Source organism: Vitis vinifera, chromosome 8, assembly GCF_030704535.1.
Source record: "Vitis vinifera cultivar Pinot Noir 40024 chromosome 8, ASM3070453v1".
Lineage (NCBI taxonomy): Eukaryota > Viridiplantae > Streptophyta > Magnoliopsida > Vitales > Vitaceae > Vitis > Vitis vinifera.
Window position 1 is genome coordinate 4,856,877 of NC_081812.1, and position 16,896 is coordinate 4,873,772.

Genomic DNA, 16,896 nt, shown 5'->3' on the forward strand with positions numbered 1-16,896 from the left:
ATCAAAATTAATTTTTTGATAAAACACTCATAGAAATTAAAAAAAAAAATTACATTCTCCTATTACACTAGGCTTCCAATTAGAAAATAAATATTTTTGAAAATTTTTATAGAAGATAATTTATTCATCAAGATAATTACTAAGGCTTTAAAGCTCTTAATTATTTCAAAATATTTAGGAGTTAGCCCTTGGCAAACCCAAACCCTCCAAGATGAAGCCTATCTTGATTTGGGCCATCAAATCCTAATTGATTAATTAACCACACATAACCATTAAATTAATCAATTATCTCAATCCAAAGACCTTATTCACTAACATATCACAAACCCCTTTACATAGGGTCTCATTATTATTTACATAGGGTATTAGATTGCAACTGATTCTCTATAGTGGGATGTTGAATCAACTTTAAAATTAGATTATGAGGAAACTAGTACTATCCTAATGGTCCCAATGGTCCTTACTCAAGTTCATATACCTTGGTGGCATGCTTTGTAAGGGTTAGATTAGCTCTTGGTTCACTTTTGTGCATATGGACATTTTGGTAATTACACAAGGTTGTAGAAGGGTTAGTGAACAAAGTCTCTAGATTGGGTTAATTGATTAATTAGAAGATCATGTGGGGTTAATTAATCAATTAAGACCCAATTTGGGCTAGATTAAGTAACCCAAACCCTTGGTGGGCTCAAGTTACTTAAGCCTAGTTAGGGAACTCTATAAATACCCTTTAAAGATTAGGGTTTCTAGTTAGTCTTCTTCTACCATCTAGAGAGTATAGGAAATCATAGCCTCTTCCCAAGCCTCCCCACCATTTGAGTGCCAAAATCAAGTTAGAGTCATCGGGTGGAAGATCTTGAGTGTACAAGAGTTATGGATACTTCAAGCTTCATCTTTTCCGAACAGAATAAATTTCAGAATACTCCAATTGAAGGTAAGCACACTAATTTTAAATTTTGAATCTTAGTATTATTTTAAAATGAATGTTTTCCATTGTGTATAGGATTTAGAAAAGCCTAGGAAGATTCACATGCACTTAACCTATTCCTAGTATAGAGAACAAAGAGATCCAAGATTCCTCATAGGAAAAGGACAATTGTTTTCTTTGTGGCAAGAAATGTCCCTAGAAAAAGGAATTCCTTATGTACCTAAAGAAAAAAGAACGTATAATTCATTCACTTTTAGTTGAATCTTGTTTAGTGATTGATTCCACCATCTCATAGTGGATAGATTCACTGACCATATATGTAATTATTTACAAGGGTTTCAACTAAGAAAAAGATTGAATGAAGGAAAGAAGTACCTAACTCTAAAATTTGTTACGAGGATAGTTATGCAAGGTATGGGAGATGCTACTTTAAAACTAGAGAATATTAGTCATCTAGAACTTAAGGATTGTCTTTATGTATTATAAACTATAGAAATAATCTTATTTTAGTTTCTAGTTTATTTAAATAGAAGTATTTAGTTTATTTCAATAAAATTGTTTTTATTAGAAAGAATGATTCATTTATTTGCTCAAACCCATAGATTAACAATATTTTTTGTATCACTTTTGTTTCTATTTAAACTATTGTTGAAAATTATTATATCTCATAGAAGAGGAAAATACCTAGCACTAATAAAGCATACTTATGACATCTACACCTAGGTCATATAAATGTAAATAGAATCCAAATACTAGTTAAGTTTGGAACATAACCCTCATTGGTTTCAGAAGACCTTCTAGTTTACAAATCCTATATAGAAGATAAAATGACCAAGAAGCCATTTACTTTTACACAAATTAGAGCCAATGAATCACTACAACAAAGTACATTATTAAGGATAAAATTTATTGCTACATTTTAGTTTGGAACATGGACTCTTTTTTATAATGACCAATAGGCCATTTACTACTACATGAGTTAAAGCAAAAGAATATTGAAGTTAATGCATATTAATGTGTACGAACCTTTTAATGTCCAAGCATGTGGAGGTTATGAGTATTTTATAACCTTTATTCATGATTGCTCTAGGTAAACTCCTCGAGATGCTTCGACTTGATCAAGGTGGAAAGTACATGTCAAGCAAGTTTGATTCCATCATGAAGGGACATGGGATTATTTCCCAGTCAAGTAACCTGGAACTCCATAGCAAAATGGAGTAAACGAAAGAAGAAATCTGACATGGTGAAATCTATGATGTGTTTATCAATACTACCTACATCCTTTTGAAGATAGCCTTAGATAGTGTTAGATATCTTCTTAACTTAGTTACATCTAAATTGGTACCTTTGACTCTTATAAAGATTGGATGGGTTATAAACCTAGTTTCACCATGTTTACATATGGAGGTGTCCACACACGTGTTAAGGCTAAAGGTAGATAAGTTGAAACCTTAATAAAAAGTTTATTGATTTATAGGTTATCCAAAAGGAATAAGGAGTTATTACTTTTATAGTTTAGTAAACCAAAAGGTGTTTGTCAATATAAATGTCAAATTTATGGAAGATGACTATATGATATGTAATAAGTCTAGGAGTAAAGTCAATTGGAGAGCTCTAAATAAGACTCCAACATTAGCAAAAAATAATATGGATCTAGTACCAACCATTTCATTTCTAGTACACTAGTTCCATTGTAGTGGGAAAGTTGTTATACAATCGAATAGGTTCATGTATTTAGGAGAGTCTTGCAAGGAAATTCTAGAAGAATATGAAACCGATCTCACGGATTATGATGAAGCAATAAGGTAAGTGGATGCACATCTTTGGCAAGGAGCTATGAAGGTAAAGTTAGAATCAGTGTATTTTATTCAAATCTAGGATTTTGTAGAAATACCCATAGGGTAGAACTAGGTTTACAAGAGAAAGAGAGAAGTAAATGGAAAGGTTGAGACATGTAATGTTAGGCTTTTAGTAAAGGGTTAAAATCAGAAAATTGGTTTTGACTATGAAGAAACCTTCTCATCAGTAGCCATGCTCAAGTCCATCAAAATACTACTATCCATTACAACACATCGTGATTATGAGATATTGCAAATGGATATTAAGACTGCATTCTTAATGGAAAACTTGACAAGAAAGTGTAGGAAAGCACTGTGGTAGTCTTAGATCTTATAAATAAATGATAATCCACTTCATTAGAAACGATGTAGAGATATTATCATCAGACAAGATCCAGTTGTCTACTTCGTTTTAGATGAAAATCTAGAAACAGAGTAATATATTCTTGGGATTAATGTCCTTTAGGATTGCAAGAATAGTAAAATTGCACTATATCACCTACACTAATGAGTATTTGGTTAAGCACATGATACAGGACTCCAAGAATGGTTTGCTACACTTAGGTTTGGAGTTGTCTTTCTCAAGATTAATTTCCTTAAATATTTGAGGAGAAAACTTGCATTAAAGTGGTATCCTATGCTTCTACAATGGATAGCCTTATGTATGTGATGCTATGTGTTAAACCAACTATCTACTTTATTATAGGGATAGTGAGTAGATATTAGTCATATCCATGATTAGAGCTTTAAGCGGATGTCAAACGTATGCTCAAGTATCTTAAAAGAATGAAATATTATATGCTTGTGAGTCTTTGCGATTAGTTGGTACTCCTTAGGTACTAGGAATTATACTTTTAGTCTAATGAGAACTCTTGCAAGTTGTTACTACTTTTTAGGCAATAAATGCAGTCTTTAGCTTAAGGACAATTCCATTTGTTGTATCGTCTAAGATCCTATTTTGTAATAACAGTAGAATGATGGTGGAGTCTAAAGAACCAAGGTACCACTAGAAGAGAAAATGCATATAGAGGAGTTAATACCTCTTATATGAGATAGTTCATGGAAATGATGTGATTGTGGAGCAAATTCCTTTTATGGTGCCCAATGCTTTTGAGCTAGTGGAAGTTTGTTAGGATTAAGCCCCTAAAAACAAGACATGATGTAACAAAGTTAGATTTAACTGTTCCCTTGTTATCCCTTTAACGCATTGACATTGGTTTAAACATTCAACCCATATTATTTGCATTGTACATGATTAGGGTGCATTAGGAGTTGTATACAAGATAAAAATCATGGGTTTCGTACAAGATGATAAGTTGTTCATAGTTGATCCATGGATTTAGGCAACCTAATAGAGACTATAATGCACTACTTCTAATTTGAGGGATAACTTGTCTTGGACAAGAGGATAGGGTTCCCATGGTGAGTGCACTAATATGTATGATAACACATTAGATATGACCTATGGTGAATCATCACATAATGATATTAGATAGTCATCATTTACCAAGCTACTATATTACATGGACTCTTAACCTTGATAGGATATTAAGCATGTGTTGAAATCAATAGGAGGCTTTAACCTATGGGTGAGATCTTAATGTGGTCATATATCCCTACAAATTAGGTCACTATTGATAGAAGTTGGTGGCAACATGTATTCTTAATAGAGGCGTCATGGTATCTCATGGGATTGAGACAATGTGTCCCCTTGGGTGATCCAAAGAACATGTGATCATGAAATTTGTGGCAGTAGTAATTCCTTTAGTGGAATTTGACATATACTCATTGGGGTTAGAGTATGTCAATTGATCATATAATAGGTGGACCTATAAGTCAAGGATTGAAAAGGTAATCTTAATAGGTTGATAATACTACATTATTAGATTACAGACACTAATTCATAGGGAGTTTGCATGTAATGAATAGTAGGTCATGCACCCAAGCTTTGTCTTATTGTAATTTCATAAGATACTGGAATGTAGTTGACTTTTTTGAGTGGAGTATTGAATCGACTTCATAATTGAATTTAAAAAAAGCCAATATTTTTATATGGGTTCCAATGGTCCTTGCTTGAGCTTCTAGTTCATGGTAGTACATGCTTTTAATGTATTTTAAGTATGTAATTCATAAGTGTACATAAGGGCATTTTGGTAAAAATATAAGATTGCACTAGATCTTATTAATTGAATTTCTAAAATGAGCCAATTAATTAATTGAACTTCATTAAGACAAATTAAATAATTAGGACCTAAGTGGACTAGATTAGACCTAAGCCTAATTTGGGCTCAAGTCATTTAAGTCCATAGGGAGACTTATATAAACCTCTTGAAGGGTTAGGCCTTTATTCTTCCTATTCAATTTTTTTAGATTCCAAAGAGAGGAACCTTAGCCACCCTCAATGAGAGATAAAGAGAAGAGAAAGAGAGAGAGAGAGAGAGAGGGAGAGAGAAAAGAGAGAAGTATACCCTTCTCTCATGCTAGACACCTATGAAGGGAGAGATCGGGTAAAAGAGCACCAAGTAGACGAGCTTCATAGCATTCTCTATAGTTTTTTAATCTTCTTTGATGACTTCATTGGCTTGGAATCGATTTGGGAACATATAAATCTTAGGTTTTTGTTTCTATCTCTAGATCTATATTCATTATTGGTTTTTAATGCCATATGTTTTTGCTCTGATAGATTTAGACAAGCCTAGGATAGAATGCATGCACCCTGGTGATCTGAGGCCAGGAAACGAAGTAATCTAGAGTTCCTAGAACTAGTATCCTTAGGAAGATAGTTGCATGCAACCTAATGATCCAAGGCTTGGAATGGATTTTTCTAGATATTCCAATAGTTGTGTCGCAAGTTGGGTTATATTCTACAATGTGTTGAATTGTGTGTTGCACGACACTACATTGTGCTAATGACTACGTGTGTTGCACCAATAGTCACCACCAAGCCCTTTCATGACCCATTGAGGCCCTTGGAACCATGCCATCTAAGCCAGGAGGCTAATAACACTAGGCCATATCATCTTTCATATTTAATAAAATAAGTGCTCATAAAAATTAATTGATATAAAATATTTATAGCAAATAAGATTAACTTATGGATTAAAGCTCATAAATTGATGATCATTTATTATTTTTTTCCTCATATGGTCTTATAAAAAATTAAATAATTAATAACAAGATAATTAACGAAAAAAGAATATCAAGAAAAAAAAATCTATTTTGTTATTTTGTTAGGAAAGGCATGGAAGTTGCTATAAGGGAGTTCCAAGACATTCTCAATCCTCTACTTCTATTTGAATTGATTTTTAGAAAATTTAAAAGTTATTTTAAAACATAACAATAGGTTTTATGAGTGTTTGAATAATTTTATGTCATGATTATTTAGAAAAATAAAAATTCTTTGAGTTATCAAATATGAATACATATTTCAAAACCTAAGCCTAAAAACCATCCTAACCTCACTATCATACAATGAGCTAGTTGATTATATTTTACCATACCTTACCTCATATGGTGATGAATGCATGAAAAGAAAGCTTAAAGCATTTGCGGAAAGCAACCATTGGTGCTTGCTACATTAGGTGTATGATCGTCATGAATCACTTTCTTACCCATGTAATTATCTCTTTTAATATGCTTTGGCTGAAAAAGGAAGGTCCAAGTAAAGGAAAGCAGCAAGAAATATAATAATTTCCTTCTCCATTTGTCAATTAAAAGGCAAAGGAGTATCTTTCAATATTATTATTTGATATTCAAGCAATGTGTCTATCAATGTCATAAAGCTAATTTTTGAATAAACTATAGGACAAAAGAAAGATGTCCAACGTGATACATGAGTCATGACACTTTTTTAGTTTCCATGTTCAATCAACTATGTAAATATTTTCTTTTGAAATTGTTGGACATGAATTTAAATTAATTTCTTAGTAATTATATGTCCGTTTGGATGTGTTATTATTTCTTAATTTTATATTTTTAATTCAAAAGTAGTAATAAATTCTATATCAAAAATGCAATATTTTATATAAAAACTATAAATATAAGTGGGTGTTTGGTAAATCAACTTAATAATTTAAAGTGACTTAATAACTTAATTTAAGTTATTAAGTAAATTAAGTATATTTGAAAAAATAACTTAATAGTACGAGTTAAAGTAAAAACAATTTTAAGTAATAAGTAAAAATAATTAACTTATTCTTAAATTCACATCTTTATTTTATCTTTTTATCCTCATTTGTCCTAATTACTTCCACGATCTCTTTTCCTAGTCCACGACCTATATTGTTATTGGACCTTATTTACCCTAATTATAATTTATGTGGATAAATATGTTAATTTAATTATTTAAAATAAATATTAAATTAATTTTATTAAACAACCACAATATTTAAGGTAAGAATTAAGTAATAAATTTTAAGTCAACAACTTAAGTATAATTTAATTTAAATTCAACTTAAATCATTAAGTAATAAGTATTAAGTTTTACTAAACACTTCCTAATTTATATCCTTAAAAATTACTATTAAAAATTCTGAACTTTAAGGCAGTAAAATTGTTTTGATGCCTCATATTTTTTTTAAATAGTTATTAAAATTATTACCTTTCAAATGTAAATATGTGTTAGATCTTAATTTTATTTATCAATTAATATTGTTTTTTATTTAAAAAAAAAAACAAAAAGTGTATCCAAATAAACATTAAATTACAATATTATTATTATGTTGAATTGTAAAGTCAGAATCAATTTTATTATGTTTCGTTCGAGATGCTGGAAGTTGAGTTGCTCGGTCAGCTCATGGGGTTTGAAGGGGGCAATGCCTCTTGGACAATTAATTTTTTTTTTTTTTTTTTTGTGATGATTTATGAGTTTGCCCCTATTATATATTTTAACCTTTTTGTTTTAAAGTTTTGTTTTTTTAGAAAGTGTGGCCACAATTGAAAGGTATTTTCGATAGCTTCACCATTATAACTCGTTGTAGACCCCCCCTGAGGCTGCGAAGCAGGGAGGACTTTCTTTGTTTTTTTTCTTTTGTTCTCAGGCGGCTGATGGGAGGTTGGCTCGGGCAGAGAAGTGCGGCGGATGGCAGGATGCAAGGGGTGACTTGCTGAGGAAGACTAAAAAAAACAGGGGAAGCGAGAAAAGGAAAAAAAAAAGAGGAGATATCTGCAGAAAGGAGGGAGACTTTTCTGGAGCAGAGGACGTCCGCAGAGGAGCCCGAGATCGAGAGAGAGGCCGGACTGGACCTACTCACCAGGGATTTTCTCTTGGTTCAGGTATGATTCTAATCTATTTTGCTTCTCCCGTTTTGAACTGTTCTCCTCTGTTCCTAGTCAGTGTGTGGATTCCTTTGACATTTGAAGACCATTTGTGTAATTTATTTTCTGTTTTGGGAAGGCTCTGAGTTTGGATTCATCATAGCACCTGATTCTTGGAGACCATTTCTGTGTCTTTCTTTTGGTTCCACCCGAAACCCATCCTCCCTGGCATTGCATGCATGACAGAGATCCTACATCAAAAATTCCACAGCCCGTTTCCTACACTTTGCATAACCTCCAGAACTCATCCATAGGCTTCACTGAGGTTCCAAATCTACTCACCCACGCGCATGGAATCCATACAAACCCGGCCATCCTTCCATAGCCATTCTATCATACTCACCACACCCATTTTTATACTCACCGCCTTTCTCTCACTAACCTTCACGTATCATTCATGCATGCCACTCCCTTATCATCCAACACCAATCACCATCATCTCTCACGCGCACCCCCCTACGTTTGTACTCCCTCCAGCCTAGGACGCGGCTCTGGAAACGGTGGCTTTCTTCTACAGCATTCCGGCGAGCCCCATGCACTTTCACACTTCGCATAACGCCGTCGCCGTCAGCTTTCGCCGCAGCCTCGTCGTCCACTGGCACCGGGTTTAAATCCTCCACGCAGCTTGCATGCTATAGGAGCTCCTTGGCGGCGGCGTCGAGGGTGATGTCAGCCGACGAATCTCTCCATGCTCTCATGGAGGCTGCAGCAGCAGGCTCCACACCGGCACCAAGCCGCTGCAGCTGGATGTGTTCGATGGCGGAGGAGGCAGCGCGACACGACGAGATGGCGCGGAGCGGCTGCAGCTTGGACCACCCTCCAAGACCTCCGGCGATGCCTTTCTCACCTCCGTTTTCTCCGTCATGGTCCTCCTGAGGTGAGGAAGAAGGTCACGTGGCTGAAAGGCCCAAGGAGAGGATGAACATGGATTTGGGATTTAATGGTTTGGGCCCAAAAGAGAAGCCCAAGTTTGTGAAGGCTTTAATTGCCTTGGGCTTGCCCATTGACATCATTGGACTTGGGCTTGAGTTGGAGCCCAGGCCCAGTTCGTGTAGACGATAGGACCCATGCCAATCCCTCAAAAATCCTAAGTTTAATTTAATACTTCAAGATATTTGTTTAAATCATATTTTTATAAATCAAATCATTGTCCCTTATTTATTATTTATTCAAAGCCCAATCTATAAAAAAGGTCACATGTTTTAATTTAATTCCTCAAATACTCTTTAAAATCCCATATTTATCAATTAGAACTACTATCCTATACTCTCCTATCTATCAATGCCAATCCCTCAAAAATCCTAAGTTTAATTTAATACTTCAAGATATTTGTTTAAATCATATTTTTATAAATCAAATCATTATCCCTTATTTATTATTTATTCAAAGCCCAATCTATAAAAAAGGTCACATGTTTTAATTTAATTCCTCAAATACTCTTTAAAATCTCATATTTATCAATTAGAACTACTATCCTATATTCTCCTATCTATCTATGCCAATCCTTCAAAAATCCTAAGTTTTAATTTAATTCTTGTTTAAATCATATTTTTATAAATCAAATCATTATCCCTTATTTATTATTTATTCAAAGCCCAATCTACAAAAAAAGGTCACATGTTTTAATTTAATTCCCCAAAAACTCTTTCAAACCTCATATTTATCAATTAGAACTATTATCCTATATTCTCCTATCTATCTATGTCAATCCTTCAAAAATCCTAAGTTTTAATTTAATTCTTGTTTAAATCATATTTTCATAAATCAAATCATTATCCCGTATTTATTATTTTATTCAAAGTCCAATCTATGAAAAAGGTCACATGTTTTCATTTAATTCTTCAAATACTCTTTTAAGTCTCATATTTGTCAATTAGAACTACTATCCTATATTCTCCTATCCATCTATGCCAATCCTTCAAAATCTCACACTTTAATTTAATTTTGCAAATAATTGTTTAAATCATATTTTCATAAATCGAATTATTATCCCATGTTTATTTAGTTATTTAAAATCTAACCCTTCAAAAATCCCCTGTCTTAATTTAGTTTCTCAGCAATTCGTTTAAATCTTATTTTCAGCAATTAGGATTATTATCCCATATTCATCTATTTATTCAAAACCTAGTTTTTCAAAAATCTTTTGTCTTAATTCAATTTTCAATCCCAAAAATACCACTATCCGTCCTTATTCGCCTAAATATTATTCTCGTTAATTAGTATTATAATCTCATACCTACTAATTTATTCAAAGCCATATCCTTTAAAGACCCAACCCCCTAATTCAAATTCTCAATTAGAAAAATCCCACTAATATTTTCTTTTATTACTCGTTCAAACATTATTTTTCTTAATTAGTATCGTTATTCCGTGTTTATTTATTCATTTATTTCAATCATAAAAATTCAATTCTTCAAAACCGGATTTCCAAGCTTAACCTTTATTTTCAAAAATCCCACTATTCACTATTCATCCGTTTAAATATCGTTTTGATTAATTAATAACATTATTCCATATTTACCTATTTATTTTTCTTAAAAATCTCAATCATTAAGGTCTAATTCTTCAAAATTCCGATTTCTAAATTTAGCTATTTGAAACTCCAATTGTCCAATCTCTAAAATTAATTTTCAATTTCCCATGCTCCAATTCTCGTATTTATCCCATTACTTATTATTATCATTATCATTATCATCTTATTCGTTATTTCTATAAAGTCCACCTTCAAATGGTTTTCGAGATTTCTAATTTTTACACATCAACTTTCATAATTTCTATTTCTCAAATAACTTATGATTCTGATCTCTTTCAAAATTCAACTCCCAAAGTCTCAATTTTTGCAACTTAATCTTTCTTTAAAATCCCGAACCCTCAAATCGTTTTCAAAATCCAACCTCTTTCAAATTCAGTTTCTAAAAATTCTCATTCTCATATTCAATCTCTAAAAGTCTAATCTCCAAATAAACTCTAAAACTCCAATTTTCTAGTGATCTTCGAGATTCCAATTTTTCAACTAAATTTCAAAAATCTAATTTTCTCCCGAATAGTTTTAATTCCGCTCTGGCTTTCAAACAATCTCCTGCTCCTCTATTTTAAAAATGTTTTGAAATAAGCAAAGAATCAAACTTTGTAATTTTGAATAATGGAATTTACGGATTTGGCCCCTGCAGAATAAATGGGTATTGGTGGGAGCCCGACATATGCGACTTTATAAGTGCTTGATTTAGTTGCCATGCATGATTGTTTCTATTCTGCCCTATGACATGCTTGAAATTATTCTTTAATTGTGCACTAACCTCTCTCTTGATAGCGCACGGTGGCTCATCGCCCAGGTACGCACCTACTTTCACTTTGGTAATTGTCCAAGCATATCTTGATTCTCACGTGTGCATGATTTATTCTGGATACTCATTGATCTACCCGTCCACTGCCATGATTGTTTCATTTTATTAGTAGAGACCCGTTTTTAGGGACTTAGAAGGGTGCTACGGTTTTTTTACCGTACCTTCCTGATAAGTAACCTGACCCCCGAACCCGATCCGGTTTTTCACAGACCACCTTTTCCAAAATAAGGAGTCGCACTTAGGGTTTTTCTTTCTTATTTTGTTTACCCTTTTTAAAAATAAAACAAAAATAAGTGGCGACTCCAAGTCAATTTTTCTTAATCAATAAAGATCAATTTTTCGAAATAAAAATCGAGCTCGCCATCGAGTGGGAAACGCATTGAGCATAAATGCGGGGTCCACACTCGTCTTATTCCTTTTGATTAATCGATTGTTGAGTGTTTGTGCACTCCGTGAATAGAGAGATCACATTGATCATCGAACCACATTAAAAATCTCATGTTTCTTTATTTTCTATTCGTGTTTGTGCGTGATCTTGTTAACATATCATATACGTATGGGGCTTCCATTTTTAACCATGAGATCCAATAAAAATGAATTTTTTTTATTTAAATTATAATTCTCATGCTTCAATCGATCAAATTATCTTTCTAATATGATCAAGTTATCCTTTAAATATGGTACATCCAATTACAATCATATTATCTCTCAAGGTCCTCATATCCTAACAAGATAGAAAAATCTTTTAATTTTTGTCTTTTGGTATTATTTATGTGTTAAAATCATAGTGTCTGTCAAGCTAAAATTTTATTTCAGATGAATGATGTAAAGATAGTGAATCATAGTAAAAGAACAAACAAAGGAGACAAAGATGAGGAAATGAGGGAAGATTGGCATCCAATGTCATACTTTCTCGACATGATGCTCACCCTTGAAAAGATAGATACCAAGGATATGAATACTTACCAGAGGAGTTAAAAGTACCTAATCATTTGATACCAAAAATTAAAATAGAAAAAAGGCATTAATTATTTCTAACCAGGAGGCAACAACATTTTGAAAACGATAAGCATAAAATTTGTATGCTTTCAACTAATTAGTATAGCACTCTAGAAAATGGATTAATTTGGCTTGGTCAGTTTGAGTAACAGTTATTTTCCCATATAACTTTCTTTTGTGCTCACTTTTCTTCCGTATTGGTCAGTTCAACAGTCCTTTGATGGTGAAACTCTGGGGCGGGAAGGCTGGTGGGGACTGGCCATGGCCTACCAAAAAGAAATTTAATTGTCACGTTACTTTATAATTTTTCTTGGCTCTCCATGATTGCCTTTGTAATATTCATCACTTTTGAGTGGTCTCCCACCATTTCATTTATGATGAAAATATTAACGCAATCAACCTTTGTCATTTGCCTGGTCCTCACTCTTTTATTTATGATGAAAATATTGATGTAATCAACCCTTAAAAATGCCTTACTATACTATCAAAATGTCATCCGTACTATCAATTCCCAAGACAAAATAAATATGGATATCTTAAAATATTATTTTCAGTGATATATCTGTATCCCATCATTTTCAATTAACACGATTTTGTAAGCATCTCATTCATTTTCTCATCTATTCTTATCTTTGGATAACATAATTACAATAGGAATGAAATAAAAAATGATTTCATCCCACTTGTAAGTGTAATTTTGTTTTATCTCTAAAATGAGGTATTTAGATTCCCTTTAGTCTAAAAATTGATATATAATATCTTAAAATTATTATTTTGCCCCTATATTTTCATTAAGTTTTTGTAATTTTTTATGATAACTTTTTATTTATTAAGTAAATATTGTTTTTCTTAATCTTATTATTTAGCCAAAAACTCTTAAATGATGTTTTTTTAAAATAAAAATAAAATAATATTTTAAACTAGGGTATTATTGTTAATTTATTTTTTTCATGCATATTTCATTGTTACCAAACATTGAAGTGGAAGCAAATAGTCATTTAAATCTTACATTCCAACGTGAAATCAAACACAAGAATTGAAATCACCAAATTCATTTATATTCAATGAGAAAATTTTTAAATCATAAAGAATAAGTCAAGAAAGATGTTCTCATATTTGGATTCACAAGCAAAATTTTGTTCCTCAAAACAATTGAGAATAAAAGTATGAATTTATCTTATATCTTTAAAAATTACTTAGAAGATAACAAGATTTTTTTAAAGCCTCAATAACTCAACATCATACAGTGCCTTCCCATGAACTAATATCTAAATGTCGCAATTTAGGCCAAAAGAATTGGATTGAAGCTTGGCAACTGCTCAAACAAATCTGCCCTTGGTAATGTATGTGCACAAATATTAATATATTAAAGTCCATTATTAAAAGAATATTTTAATAAATTAATTAATTCTTTTTTTATTTTAAGCTTTATTTAATTGATTACTAAAAGTATAAAAACCATCATTATAATTTTCTTAACAATTTGTTTATATCATTTATATGATAATTAAATATAAAAATATAAAAATTAAAAAAATCATACATGTATCATAATTTATTTTACATTATTGAATGCATTTGAATTAAATAAATTATAGTTTTAATGTTAAATATATCATCATTTATCTCATTAATCATATTTTAAAAAATTACTATCACTTCACTTTTAATTTTTTTTATATTTATCCTTTTAATTTTATTTAACTTTGAATGTTTTTATTTTAAAATATTAAAAGTATAAATTTATTCAAAAATTGCTAAAGTACAATAATAATAATAATAATAATAATAATAATAATAATAATAATGTTCTAATATTTTATAAATTAAAATTAATTTGATAAGATAAATTATTAATATATTTTTTAATAACTTTAATTATTTAAATAAATTAATGCTAATAGCAAAAAGTTTTCACCATAAGTAATAAAATTTTAAAAATTAAATCTCAAATAGAATATTTTATATAAATCTTAAAAAGAATTTAATTTTTTATTTAAAATGTAATAGAATATGTTTTAATAAAAGTAGTTTTAAAATTTTAAAATAAATAAATATAAATATATTAAAGGAATTTAAGATAATTTTTTATAAAAAAAATGATAAATTATCCTTAATCATACCTACATCAATTACACTTACAAAATAAGTTAAACATGTGCATTTCTGCTTATTTTATCTTCTTTTTTTTTGGAGTTTTTTTTAAGTATTTCCATGAATTTTGAACAATTTAAGCCCTACCAATATTTTTTATCAACTAATATTTTCAATATATCCATAAAATCCAAGTACTCATACATCTGTGTTTACTGATGTTTTCATCCTTGGTCGTAATCTAATAAGGTGGATGTTATTGACCTGTCAAGATTACCTCTATAATCTTTGAATCTTAAATCCTCTTATTATGTAATCAACTGACATACTCTAACTTACAAAGAGCTTATGTCAAGTTCCAATTAAAGAACTACTATGACCATAGATTTCCTTAACACACATCCTTATTATCTTCCAAGATGATACACTGTCTCAATCTCATTAGATATCATAATGTATTTATCGAGAATGTAAATGTCACTAACCTCCATCAACCATCCATATGAAATATATGATTACCTTAAGGTCTCACCCATAAGTCAAAGTCACTATAAACTTTAACACAAATTCAATGTCTCACTGTGATTCTATGTTGTCCAAAATACTAAGCCTTTTGATGTAATAATTCTAGTCAAGAAAAACTAGAGAAAGAGTCACTACGGCTTTTGTAGTACTTCGAGTATCATACTCAAGGACTAGCCTATGGAAGTTGTCAAACTAGGTGGAAATGATTGCTTTTTGCTGCCTTTCTGAATATGCAAAATTGATTTAAATAAAATTGAATTTACTAAAATAAACCTAATTAAATTGCAAAAGAATTATTGGTTTCTAATTTAAGTGATTCAAGATTGGGGGTTCCACAATCCAACTTTGGGTACATGGCATCAAGCAAAACAAGAGTATCAAGTTTAGTTAGTCTTAGGGTATTTAGAATGTGAGGTCAAACTAGATCAACTTGAGTTTGATAACTCAAGGTTGCATCTATATCCTAACTTTCAATATTTCATTCCATTACTAAAATACTAAATAGATGAATGAGTATGAAAATTGGGTTTAGGTCTAGTATTTAGACTTTTACCACTCTATGTAGATTTGTCTTATGGTAGATAAAAATAGCAAAACCTCATATAACTAGGGATCAAGAATTACCAAGAATCCTTAGTATCAAGGAATTGGCCATTGTACCACCCCCTAATTCAAAATAACATTAGAGGATTTTTTTTTTTCATTTATTATTCCTCAATCCTTCATTCATTCCATTTTTAATTCAATTTTACCCTTTGTTTTCCCTTGGCATTAACTCTTAAGTTTTTATGTTTCACATCCCAAGATGGCTTTTTAGCCTCTCATGGTGGTGATTTCATTCACACAATTCATGAAAGAAGAATAAAAAACCATTCTTGAATAAAAGAAATTAGAAACAATTTATTAAAATAGAGAAAACAATCCAAGAATCGTCAACATTATCTTATCTCCCATAGAAAATCCAAGATCTTCCAAAGACTCCTAAAAAACAAATCTAATATCTTATTTATCGGCTAAAAGTTAAGTTGACACATGGTAAAATCCTAGAGAACATATAAAATCTTTTTTCCAAATCAAGGGCTCTCAATAAAAATTGTAAAATTCGAATCACCGGAGTTTTTGATGAAAAAATGTCAATCTCGCATAGAGATGCTCTATTTCGCATGGTCATGCAAAATAAAAATGGATTGATAGCATTCCAACATCATTAAGGTGCATTTGGCATGGTCATGTGAAAATTCGCATGTTCATGCCAAAGTGATTCCCATATGTTTCTAAGTTGCTGCATAATTTGAGCTCTCTAGTTTATTTCACATAGTCATGCGAGAATTCACATGTTCATGCAAAACTGACACTCCTTTCATTTCTCTTTATGTAGACCTCTTCAATCATTCATAACTTTCTTGTTTCAAAATTGATTTGTGCACCATTTAAAGCATTAGACTTCTGACTTCTCAAACTTTGAAATGATATATAGTATGCCTAAAAATAACCTTAGGAAGTACTTCAAATTTCACCTCAAAGTCATAGTATATGTTGCTATTAGATTTTATGTTCCATTAATGGCACTGATAAATGCATTTACAGTAAGATTGAGAATAACATGTGTTGTCATTTGCTTGTATGTTAATGATATGCTTATCTTTGGAACTAGCCTACAGGTTGCTTGTGAGACCAAAAAAATTCATAGGATCTAAATTTGACATAAAATACCTAGGATAGGCAAAGGTGATTCTAGAAATCAAGATAACTAGAACGTCTAATGGGCTTAAACTTTCTCAAGAACACTATGTTGAGAAGATCTTAAGAAAGTTTGAACACTTTGACTGTAAGCCAGTTTCAACTCCATATGATT